The sequence below is a fragment of the Ixodes scapularis genome, unplaced genomic scaffold (assembly GCF_016920785.2).
Source record: "Ixodes scapularis isolate PalLabHiFi unplaced genomic scaffold, ASM1692078v2 PGA_scaffold1__304_contigs__length_218370807, whole genome shotgun sequence".
In the NCBI taxonomy this organism is placed as follows: domain Eukaryota; kingdom Metazoa; phylum Arthropoda; class Arachnida; order Ixodida; family Ixodidae; genus Ixodes; species Ixodes scapularis.
Window position 1 is genome coordinate 43,896,467 of NW_024609846.1, and position 13,171 is coordinate 43,909,637.

The window sequence follows — 13,171 nt, forward strand, 5'->3', positions numbered from 1 at the left end:
CAGACAGACATGATGTCAGGGAAGGGGCCGCAGTCAGTCCTTGATGGAACGTTTTTTTTTGAGACCATTGAATACTCCTTGTCGTTCGAAACCACTACCTTCAAGGCAAAGTGCCAAGCCTACAGGAAAGTAATTTCGGGATTAAAAACTTCCACTTCAAACTTCGAGCTTCATCTCAGTTGGCGTCTAAACAAATTTCAAAAATGTATTGCACTATCAGTATTTTGGTATTTGTATTTCTGCCCTCCCTAAAATGCATTCCTGTATTTGTATTTCCAAAGACTTTTTGTCTTTATTTAAAATGTATTTCCGATACGTAGCGCAATACGTTTTAGAGATATATTTTAGTATCAGTATTTCAGCTACTATTTTAATGTATCCCAGTATTTGTATTTACAAATACATTTTTGAGTATTTCTGGCCAACACTGATACATACATACATACTGTCATACACACACGCGCATTCAGTCATACATACGTGTATACATGCGTGCATACATACATGCGTTCATAGATGCATACTTACATACATACATACATACTGAAGGATAGTGAGTAGACCTCAAGGCAAGCTGCCCTGAGGTCTACCCACTATCCTTCAGTCAGAGCCAATCAGAGCATGGCGTTCTGGCGTCCCTACAACCCCTGCAAAAGAAGCAGACGAGCTTGCGCTCCGCATTGGAAACACAAGCAAACTGCCAGTAATGTCAGGAATAAACTTGACTAAATTATATATCATAATTTCTGCTCATCGTCTTGCTGGAGGATAAACCTTTTGCTTGGTCATGCGTTTCGTTTTCCATTTTATTGCTGCTTGCGCTAAGGAGACTGAGGGATCGGTAAAGCACTCGTAAAACTACCGTTTTGTTTTTCATGTGAAGTCCACCCTTATATAGTTTGAAAAATAGGCATTTATAACTAAGTAACAAGTATCGCACACTTTTCAATTACCTATTAATTTGCGGTCCCCTACAAGCCGACAATTGGTTGTCGTTATGAAAGTGCACACACCGCTTTTTCCTCTTCTCTACTTCCGTCATCAGCCCAAGGGATTTCAATGTGTGCTGAACAAATCGCTAAATGAAATTAAATGAATTTGTAAAAGCTTTACGTTTTTTGCTTCCTCCGAGCGCAGCCGACGTGCTAGGATACGATGTAGCCAATGATTTTGCGGCAAACGTGTATTGTCACCGACGTTTTGCGTTTGTTATCACAGATTAAGCCAACAAGGAGCGCAAGTTCGTATCCTTCTTTTGAAGGGGGTTGTGGTGACGTAAAAACGCCGAGCTCCGATTGGCTCCGATTAGAGGATAGTGGGTAGACCTCAAGGTAGCTTGCTGTGAGGTCTACCCACAATCCTTCAATCAGAGCCAATCAGAGCTTGTCGTCGTTCTGACGTCATCCCAACCCCTGCAAAGAAAGCAGATGACCTTGAGCTCCGCCTGTTGTGCCTTCCTTGGCAGTCCCGATAGAGGTAAATTATTCTATAATTATTTTTCTTCCTCACCCTAATTTATGATTAAACCAATTAGGCACAGTGAATACGCCACAATCCTATGATTTTATTTTTCCTCTGTGTGAGATTGTTTAACCGATGATGCCAACCCACAGAGACAATGACCGCCGTGACAATGCATTTCTGGTCCTGCCTGATTGACTCCATCGGATCTTGGTTGCGGTCTGACTTAAAACGGAACGTAATGCTTTAGGCCTCTACATATTAAATAATTTCTCCCGTTTGATCTATCATTTCACCATTGCTTAAAGAGGGACTGAAGCAGTTCTATATTTTAGAAAAAAAAACACTTAAATCATGTTCACTCAGCCTTGAGGTTCCCGAATATAGAGATTATGTTTCAATTTAGTGCACGAAGGCAGAAAAAAATCATTAAAAAAAATGTTAATAAGAAAAAAAATGCTCGCAGAGAAAAAGTAACGCGAGCACATACATTTGTCCATTCTTCGCTCTTATGGGATATACGGAAGGCAAGTTTTTCAAAACGCGTCCTTGGCCATTGGAAGACAAGAATGGACACCCTAATCAAAAGGCAACGTACAGAATCCGCACGAAACGCGGAATGAGGAGGCAGCCAAGCGCGCACCGTCATTAGTTCAGGTCAGGTTGAAACACCAGCACATGTGCACATCCGGGGGTAAACAAACGCAGGAGATACGCAAAGAGCAGACAAACGTGCATGCCGTATAGTCACTGCCAGCCTAAGAAACGCATGACGTGGCCCTGTATGTCCATGTATCCACGTGAAAATTTCTTGGACTCGTCAAAGGGGGGGGGGGGGGGGGGGGGGGGGAAGGGGGGGGGAGAGGAGAGGTAGGCTGGTTTAGTAAAGCCCCCAAAAATCGACTATGAATTAAGACGCTGATTGGCTGGTGGAAAGATCACGTGATCAACGCTGAATGGCTAGTTCTCCTGAGTAAGGGAGGTTCTGGAAATCCGCCAGGCTTTAAATACCCGACTAGCGCCAGTATCCTCATACCAAAAACTGCTATCAAGTTTATATGCCCACGTGGTAATTAAGTTTTCTAATGAAAAGCGCCGAAAGCGTAGGCGCCGGGCTCGATAACGTTCCTGCCCGACATCGGAACGTTCTCGCGTAGTAGAATTGCCCGGCAGTTTGCTTTTGTTTTTGTGATTTGCTCTTTGACGTTTTCATCAGCTACTGCTGCAATATGATTGTCCCTCGGAGCAATAATAAGTATTCCAGATATACCACGATCTTCGTTTTTTAGGTTGTTGGTGACTATAATAGTGAACTCGTGCCATACGAACCGGATCCGCTGCGTGGTTGACTTTTGGCTCGCCAGAAAGCTCTCGACTCGTTGGATTTCTTAACTCGCTGGGCCTCTCGACTCGTGGAATCTCTCGACTCGTTGGACCCATTGATCCACGTTGTGTCTCTTGACTCGGACGAGTTCTTGATTCGTTGAAACTCTTGGCCCATTGTTGACTCTTTTTATCTTGCCGTCACGTGACTCGTCGACCTTTTAACTCCTCGAAAAATCCTGATCAGAAGCGCTCGCTCCTCTCTCACGTAAAATTGGTCACCAGCTTGATTGAAAAGCGGAACACCTCTCTTCTTGCACGCCGTGACTGCGTTCTCGAGCAGATGTTCTAGAGGCGCGCCGCAACGAACAGTGGAGACGATACTCAATCAACTCGCGACGAATGTCTTTTGCGCGCGTGTGTGTGTTTGTGTGTGGGGGGAGGAGTGGAAATCTGTTCTATAGTGGGAAGTTCATCAACTGTGTTCACCGAAGAAAGTCGTTAATATTCTGAAGGGCAGATTGCGCGTCAGGTGTGGGTCCAATTATAAATTCAATTCGACGACGGGCCTCAATTTATAATAGAAAGCGCCTCCGAGTGTGGTTTTTATTCGATTACAAAATGGGTGCGGATCACATCAACATTCAGATTCGGTTAACCAAGTTAACATCAGCGCGGTGCTCCAAATGTGTACTAAAACCACATAATAGGTTTAATAAAAGTATAAAACTGTCTGTTTGTTTTTCTTTTTATATTTTTATGTGGGGGAAGGGGGGTTGTGAGGAGGAAAGGAAAGGTCGTTTTGGCAGGATTGCTGAACGAAACAATTTTGGACACGTCACTATTGTATTAATATATCCGGAAGTTTTAGAATCCTGGCTTACGAAACATATTTTTAAACTCTGACAATGTACTCCGGGCCAACTATTTTGTGTTACGCTGTCGAGGATAGAGTATAGCTTCCGCAGTGCTCCGTCTCCTTCGCACCAAGTCACGTGCTCTCGCAGCAGCGAGGAGTCTGCAGTATTGTGGAGGCTTGGCAACGTAGCACAAAATAGTTCCCACCGATTATGCGGACAGAAACTGAAGGAGAGGAGAGTTTGCGTTGACGTGAGAGCGCGGAGCTCTAATTGAAACAATAGCGGGTAGACGCCAAGGCTAGCTGCCTTTGTCCCTACTCACCGCCTCCCTCTAATCAAAGCGAACAAAGGCATCTTCCGCTCCCCGTGCAGGGTATGGTATTCGGCATTCGCACACCAGACCCTGCGCGAGGAACGGAGGACGCTCTTGTCTGCTGTGACTGGAGGGAGACTGGGGTAGAGACAGATGCAGCTAGCCTTGGCGTTTACTTACGGTCCTTCTAATCAGAGCTCGGCGCTCAGACGTCGCCGCACACTCTCACCTTCTTCTTGCACTCAGGTTCTTTGTGTATGGACAATACGGAGCGCAAGTCCATCTGCTTCTTGCCCAAAGGTGGCGGTGACTTCAGAACGCCGAGTTTCGATTGGCTCTGATGGAGAGGTAGTGGGTAGACCTCATTGCAAGCTGTCTAGAGGACTACCACTATCTTTTCGATCGGGCCCAATTAGAGCTTGGCATTCTGACGTCACCACCACCCCTGCTCAAAAATCAGACGAACTTGTGCTCCGTATAGACCGATCTCAACAGCTAATTTGGCTACGGCACCTCAGTCAGAACGCCCATCGAGGGTACACATCGGGACACTGTTAGCGCGAACACGGCGTCGGCGGATTTTCGCATTTTACTTCTAGATAATATGAGCGAACATGAAATTTTATTGCATACATTATAGAACTAAATGAGCTCTTTCCGTAGCAATAATAACTTGGATGACATCCCTTGGTTTCAAAGAGAAAAACTGAAAAAACCGGCGATCGCTTGTTCGCGCTAACAGTGTCGCGCTCTGTACTTTAGTCTTCCTGCACGTTCCCTAACCCTCACTGGAACTCAGCTTGTGCAGAGCTCAAAACGGCACGACTCGTCTTGGTAGACCTTAGTCTCGAGCACTCCCGCCTTGCACTTGTAAACTAGAGATATGGCGGTTTCGCGCATGCGCCAAACGCTTGATGAGGACTGTCTACTGGCGACGCTTGCAATAGACCGTTAGCTATATTGCAGGGATTAGTGTTCCACGCGCCATACGCGCACGCCTTCCCCGTTTAAAATATTCGAAGTAAATATTAGCCAAAATAAAGCGTTGACGAACGCGCGTGCAAGATGCCATTTGTTTTATGTATTTGCTTTAGACAAGTTCCTACTGCTGACTCCAGCACGTGCGGCGCGTGGAACACCAATCCCTGCATTCTCTTTCATGCTTGGGTAATATAGCAATAGGTCTATGGTCTGTTATGTTCTGAGTAGGATTATTTCTACTCTCATTGACAAAAATAAGAGTGAAGTCGGACTCTCAAATCTGACTGTGTTGTTTTAGGAACCTGAGGATCACGATTTTTACGCACCGTCAAACTTGTCGCTCTCTTTTAATAGGGAGTTTTCGTAGACCGTTTTGGCCTTTCCGCAACGCTATCCGCTACCCGCTACGAGACCCGCTAACAGAAGCATGCGGAGACTTAAAGAAGCGCTTTCGTAGACCGTTCTCTGCGGGCTACAGTACTGCGATTATGACAGCGCCACTAGCGGTCGTAAAAAGCACTATATAAAACATTAAACGCATACTATTACTGCAAACACGTATTTGCTTTATCAGTGCCTCTTTTCGAACACAACACATGGTTAATTTACGATTATGAATGTTAATCTTTTCTCTGTATAAATTCTTTGTAGCACATCTTGCCAGCTTGCGGTAATCGCGCTTTGCTTAAAGCCAGATTCAGTTCGGCCAAGCCAATCCTCTCTTTGTCAACTCGCGCTCTTTTATGTTCGTGGACGCGTTCTCCGCCAATTCCCGGAGTTGCAGCGGCTCAGCCTTCTCGAGGATTAACTTTTATTGTCCAGTTTAAAGGAGCCATGCAACAATTTGCGTACTTTGCGCAAATACCGCTTAAAACGGATCCCTTGCGTTAATGACCTATGAAACACCCGTTCGTTTTCACCCCACGCAATAGAAGTCCCAGAAAAAAATTAAAGAAAAACGAGCAGCGTTCACCCCCTCAACCACCTCAACTCGCCGCCAGAACAAGCGGCCACGTGATCTGGAGCCGACTATATGCCGCCAATGTTGATCATAGCCACGCGCTGGGGTTAGCAAAGCACAGGGCACGCGCTGAGTTCCAGACATTGGTATGGCTCGGCTATTGTCGTTGTTGCAGCGATTGGACACGGACCACTACCCGAATGCTTCTCGAGCTAGTAATTATCACGAGCCCAAATCGAGTGCCCACGCAATGCTCGGGTCCAATCTATGAACAGCATTCAAATATCGTCACTTGGGTGTTCTGCGGTCCCTACGTTACGTCATGAAATTTTGCAAAAGAGAGATCGAATGAAAATGATCGCTTTTGTCCTTGAAATGATACCGCAACAAAGGAGTTTCTTGGCCAGCGGAGTTGCGTGCGAGCATCCCTGAGCCCCACTAGTGCCAGTAAGCTCGTGTAAAGTGAAAAACATTCCAACTGAATATCGTTGCACAGCTCCTTTAAGTTGGAGGGAAATAGAGGATGTCTATTTGGTGCTTTCGGAACCGCCAAAGCGGTGTTATATTATTTCACAGATGTGCGCCACTGGTATGGTGTAGTTTTGGAATTTGTATTCTATAAACAGGGAAACACTATTGTTATTTTTTTTATGGCGCTACCGACTGTTGATCAGCAAAGAATTTTGTCTTTAGGCTCTAGACTTTATTTAATTGGCTCTGGAGAGCCGCGGCACCGCGGAAAGTCACCAGCTCGTACCATGGAGGCCCGCGGTGCCGCGTCTAATGAACATGATAATGTCATGACTATATACATGCATAATGACGGCGACATGGATTGTTGGTATTGGGGAGGATGGCAGTCCCATTCGCAGAAGTCCAGATTTCGTGGAGGCGGGTTGGGCGGGTGAGAAGCGAGCTGGGGGATCTGGCACGCCGTTCGATCGGTGCATGAAGGAGCCTCTGAAGCATTATGGCGCTGTTGCTCACTGGGGTCCACTGCGGTCGAAGCATCAGGTTCCAAGCAGGGAGCTAGCCCAGTTAAAGTAGAAGCTGCGGCCTCCGAGCCACCAGGTCTCAGATTAAGGCACCGCCGTCGCCCGGTGTGTCATCCTCTCAACGTCGTCGTCGTTGTGTTTTTTATTTATACGCGTATATATGTATAAATAAAATAAGATAGATAAAAAGACACACAATCGAACGGCCAGCGTATCTCGAGATCCGCTATTTTGTAAGGTGCCTCCGCAACCACGTCCGCAACTCCGCAATGTCTGCGCTAGAATGGCGCATGCGCAGTAGTTGCGGAGGCGTAGCGGATAACGTAGCGGAGGCGTGGCGGAGACGCCAGAACGATCTACGAAAACCCCCTAATAATCTTAACCGTTACGTCGGTGGTAGGAATCACTGGATCCAGAGCCCTATATACAAAGAGTTTGGCCATTCATTGGGAAGTAAAGAATTCAAATGAGGAGACGCCATAGGCCTAAAGCGTGCTGGGCGTGTTCCAGGGTGTCTTCACAAATTAGAATGTGGCCAACCAGAAGCCGGAATTAATACCCTGGCGGTGGTCACGAGAAACAAAATTAATAGGTACGTCGGAGTAACTCTCGCTGACTAGAAATATGGTGGACGTGATGTTTCAACCGCGGTCATCCGAAATCAGAGTGGAAGAGAACGACTAGCGGAACGATCGACATAATACGTACGCTAGGAGCCGAGGGCCTGGAATCTGTTGTCCGAGTGGTACACTCTGTCCGAACAAAGCAGAGTTCGAGCGGCACATTCGTTTCTTACATCTTTCTGCATAATCATGAACGAATAATCGCGTGCACCCTATTTTCAGCCAGGAAGAGCAACTACATTTAACTCTAACGCGCTTATTCAAACCATATACATACGATTAAAACTGCTGCTCGTTAACATCTCTAGGGGATTATTTTCGGCTCCTGGTTGGCCAAGGGATCATGTCAAGCCCTATTTCTGCGTCTGGTGCACGCCCTTGCTTTGCCCGCTCCTCCCACTGACCAAACTCTCTCTATACACGGCTCTGACTGGATCTTGGGAAAGTAGCACCAAGCTGTCCGTGTGGTCGCCATTTTGGTTTATTGAATGATAAATTTCTCCTTGACCTCTCCATACTTGGTGAGTTAATTAAAATCGCTGGTGGTTGGTAGCTTTATAACGTCGTTTCTTGAATACACTAGCGAAACAAGCGCTCACCTTCGTATACCGCCACAAGATGCGGCGACGGTGCTTGGCCGCATTGAAAAATAATTTGTGTGTCTTCAAATACGCAAGAAGAACAATACCATTGTAAGAGATCTGCGGAGATAAACATGGTTGACAAGTGGATTGCATGCACAGCGCCAACGACGCTTAGGAGAGGAAAGCTTTCAGTACGATGGTGCTCTATTGCAATCTTGGTGAGACTTGTTCAGAACGACGCATTTGAAACTACGAAGTTCATCATAAAAAAAAAATAGCGCCAAAAAGAAAGGGCAAGGGAGGCCAGGACAAGACAAGCGCTAATACTTTCCTTCCTTGTCCTTTTTCTTTCGCGGTAATATGTTTACGATGTTCAGTCAACTAGGTCACCAACTTATTACGAAGCTACGCAGATTTGAATGCACCGAAATGGCGATTGCCAAGGCAACCGAGACCGATCAGCCAATCATCTCGGGAGGTTTCGTTATCTGTATGTCAGTAACTGTTTGTGTCTGGCTAGCAGACAGGAAAGACAATGTCGATACGTTCCCAGGATCCAGTGACTTAAGGAATCATAAGAGGAAGCCTGAAGCATCTTGTCCCTAATATGTGCTATTCACAGGACACCTTATTGTTGAAGGTTGTTCACAGCCAGCGTTCATTCGTAGCGTATGTTTATGACTATTGAGAAAGGGATTTAACCGTCGCGCCACTAGTGGCTAAATCGATAGCTACACTGATGGGGCAACAGGTACATAGTTGATTTCTTTGTGTTTTGACGATGCGCTCGACCGCCGTAGCCGAACGTTACGTCAGCGTTCGGCTGGGGCTCGTGTTTAATCAGTGAAGCCGAACGATAATGCAGCAAAACATTGGGTGCGATCCGTGGCCAATCTTCGCCCCGCGCTCAGTCGAGAGAAATGAAGTACAGCGCACGTCCCTTGTGTTGGTAAACACTGAATTCTGGGAGAAAACAAGCTGGACAAAGTGCCCCCTATAGTTCGATCTCCTCGCGAATGTTCTCACGAATTGAACAATGTGCGCGCACAGCTTTGATCGGCGCCCAAGGTGCGCGAGCTCAGGGGAATCAAAAGTTTTGGCTTCACTTCCCGAAATAACCTCCAGGAACAAATATAATGATTCGGAGGAATGCACGAGTTTCCTCGCGTTTTAAGTTTTAGTTCACACAATCCGGACCGTTATGCTTGGAAGACGATAAATGGAAGCTATTTTTGAGCCCGCGCTGCGCAGAACGTCCAGCAATATGGCCGTCCGTGGATACCCCTTATCACTAAAATTCCTTTATCCTGGGAAAAGGGGCGCCATTGATAGTTGCGGAATTGCTCGAGTCACGTGCCGCGCATTACTTCTGGGAAGAACATGGCGTCTGAAATCTAGCTCAGTGCTGCGTTGTGCTGCCATGATCTTCCCAAGGGCTGCAGTTTGCCCTTGCCTCGCGCATCGACGAATCTTGCACTACTTTTAAAACATGAAGGGGCATTACCTATCATAAGCATGATACCCCAACCGGTGCCCTATGTGTGCGTGTATAAACGTGCACGTGGATGTAGCAATGGCAGGCTTACAACTGGACGTGCATGTCCACACGAGCAGAACCAGGGTGGCTGCCGGATGCCCTGCGAGTCAGCGGTTGCGTATTGTGCAAGTTCCATCTCTTTTTCCTTGTTTTTTTTTTTTTTGTGCGCTCTTCTGTTTACTGTGTCACCATACCAACTCGCCCAACTTACAACACTTCTGCAATTTATTTCTTGTGCATCGGGCTCTTCATCTATCATCTTCAGCCATACGTTCACCAATCCCCTTCTTCTGGTCAGCCTTGCGGCGCAGTCTGCGTGCAGTGCAATGGTCGCTTCATAAAAAAAAGCCTTGTTTTTAGATCGGACTATGGGGCAAAGCATAGCAAACAGGCCTTGGGTTCTACTGGGTGTGTCAAGGAATGGCTGTAGGCTCTTGAAATCAACCGCAAAATTCGGTTTCTTAACCTATCGCTCTACGACTTTGTGCAGCGTTGCCCACTGATGGTGTTTTTTTCTTTTTTTTTGTTTTTTTTTTGTAAAACTTGCAAAGAGTGAATTTACCTGAGGAAATAGTAAAGAAAGAAAAAGGCTTAGCTCCTATGGGAATGCGGCGAAGCCAAAGGTCTTCAAACAATACGGCGCCGTCTCGCACGGGAGACAAGAGATGGCGCAAGCGGTCGCGATGCCAACTGCGCCAACGAACAAGCGTATGGCGCCGAGAGCCGGCGTCTTTAGCAGACGATCGTTTCGACTCAAAAGCGGAGCGCGCTCCGCAGGTGGCGACAGTCGCAGAAACAAAAGCAGGCCTGGTACCAAGGAACTGCAAAGCAGACGACATCGGTACCCGAGAAAAACAGTCACAATATCCTGACAAACAATATTTCTAATCGAATATGTGTCCACTCAATATGTTTTATTAGTGAGGATGATAAAATAATGCATTGGCAACCGATATCAGAAAAGCGCGCGCCGCTTTTGAGTCGAAACGATCGTCTGCGAAAGACGCCGGCTCTCGGCGCCGTATGCGTTTTCGTTAGCGCAATTGGAATCGTGACCGCTTGCGCCATCTCCTGTCTCCCGTGCGAAACGGCGCCGTATAGTTTGAAGACCTTTGGCTTCGCCGCTTTACCATAGGAGCTAAGTCTTTTTCTTTCTTTACTTTTTCCTCGGGTAAGATCGCTTTTTGCAAATTTTACAAAAAAAAGAAAAAAATGGACCATCTGTGGGCAACGCTGCACAAAGTCGTAGTGCGATAAGTTAAGAAACCGAATTTTGCGGCCGATTTAAAGAGCCTGGCCACTCCTTGATACCCCGAGTAGAGCGCCAGCTTTCACTTTACGTGCTAGAGCTGCTTTGCGGTGATACACTGGACCTTCGATACCGCCGGGGATCAAAGCGTTACTTTTAAAAGACGGAGGCCGTGATGTTTCTCTATGGCATTTCTGCTGTAAACTTAAAAAAAACCGAAATAAAAAAAAAAAAAAAAGTTCAGCCTTTTCACTGTCGTGAAGAAGGAAGACCAGCGAAGCTGTACTCGATAAACTGTGTGCTTCTTCTTCGTCGTCGTCTGTTTTTCGCGCTGTTTCCTACGATGAATTCCCAACAACGCGCCCAACTATCCATACTTCTATTATAGCTGAAAAGGTTGCGCCATCTACGAGCGACGGCGGAAACCATACTGGTTGTGTGTTTGCCACCGTCGCTTAAAGATGGCGGTAGCTGTCCATGTGGGTTTGTGTCGACATACACGGACACGATCCTGGGGAACCTAGCCCTTAACAGCTCCACTGTAAAAGTTGTTTGAAAGGACATAGATGGGACACGTATATTTTTAGATAAAGTTTACACGAAAAAAAAAAACCTTTTTGTTGCAGCTTTAGGTTGTTAGCCACAATTTAGGTGGAGGTCCCACGGGCCGTTCTAAGCCCCGCTTACATATCAGTGGCCCCGCCCATCACTACTGGATTGGCATGGCTGCGCCACCGAACATGCTCGGAAGCCTATTGTCTCCCTTTCGCGACATCCGGTGCGTCTAGCCTGGAAGTCCTATACCGCCGACTATACTCTGTTTCACCTTGTGTTGTACCGCAGGAAAGGCTACAAGCGCGAGCTCCTTGCTCTATGGCACACCTCGGCGGCACAAGCTCTCGTGGACCATGGGCAGCTGCCAACGCTATGAGCTCGCGCTTCTAGCCTTCGCTGTGGTACAACATAAGGTGAAACGGAGTATAGTCGTGCGAGCGGATGCGCGGCAGCCTTCGGCATCGTCTGCTATTCCACCGTCGTCTATCGTCGTGTGCAATTCCCAAACGAGCAGATGAAAGCTGCGCGTCGACGTCCGTTTTTGCCTTCGTCCATCTGCTATTCCTCTCCTGTCTAAAAACTTCTGCAACGTTTGGAAGACGCGAAAATAAAAACGGTGTTCTAGCATTCCATCATGCATGAGCTTCGGCGCAATACAAAGGTATGTCAGCGTCTATCGATGTGCGGTAAAAGTCGTCCGAGAAAACCTATAAAAATAAAACAGTAAGAAAAATATGCAGTCCTTCTAGCGTTTCCGTTCTTGTTTTCTTTTTTTTTAAGTTTAGCATGGCACCCACGAGCAAGGTGGGTGAGTGTCATGACGCATAATTAAAACGCGACCTAGAAATATTCGCATTAGCAGACCAGGTGCACTGCAAAACTTGAGTGCTTGTTTTCTTTTGAATCGAAATGAAGGGAGCACACCTGAACAAACTTGATGTGAGCCCAACTCCCGATCGCTTCCTGCCAAATCGCTCGCAAAATTCGTACCTGTGTAGGTATCTTCTCGGTCTTGAATCCATGATTGCAATCACGACGGTCGCACAGTTCACAGAACAGAGGGGTCGCTTTTACGGGAACCAAAACGGCAGCAATACGCGCAAAGGGACAACTCAAGCCAGATCACGCAACATAGTTGAAGTGGGACGCTAGGCATAGGCCAGTCCCGCTACGAACCCAAGCACTCGCACAGTACTTCCGAAGGCGCGTACCTGCGACAGTTGTTTGCTACAAACTAGGTAGGTTGAGGAGATCTTCCTCTAAGCACCTCGGTGAGTGGAGAACGACTCGCACTCATAAAAATAAAGGAGCTGAACGAGCTATGCTCGTTGAGCACGCCGCAAACGCCGGCAGACATATTTGTTTTCTTTCTAAACCGAAGCAGAAATGGCATCTCGGGATATTTTTGAAAACAATTATGACTTTGATTAGATTACTAGTTTCTCAAACATAAAACAATATTGCCGAATAAAATACTCTTACGGAACGGAGATGCAATTTTACTACCAAAATTTTGCACGTGAATCATGCCTGCAAATAATGAGAGCCGAGGAAAGGTGCTTAGTTTTGTAAATACCGGGCGAGTTCTAAAACAGCCCCCCCCCCCCCCCCCCCATATTACAAATAATGGCATCAATATTACCAAAACAATTTACGAAAGAAAACTCGCCAGCAAACTCGCGGTCATAGGTTGTCACCATGTTTTTCTTTTTGTTTGCTTTGGTTTCTC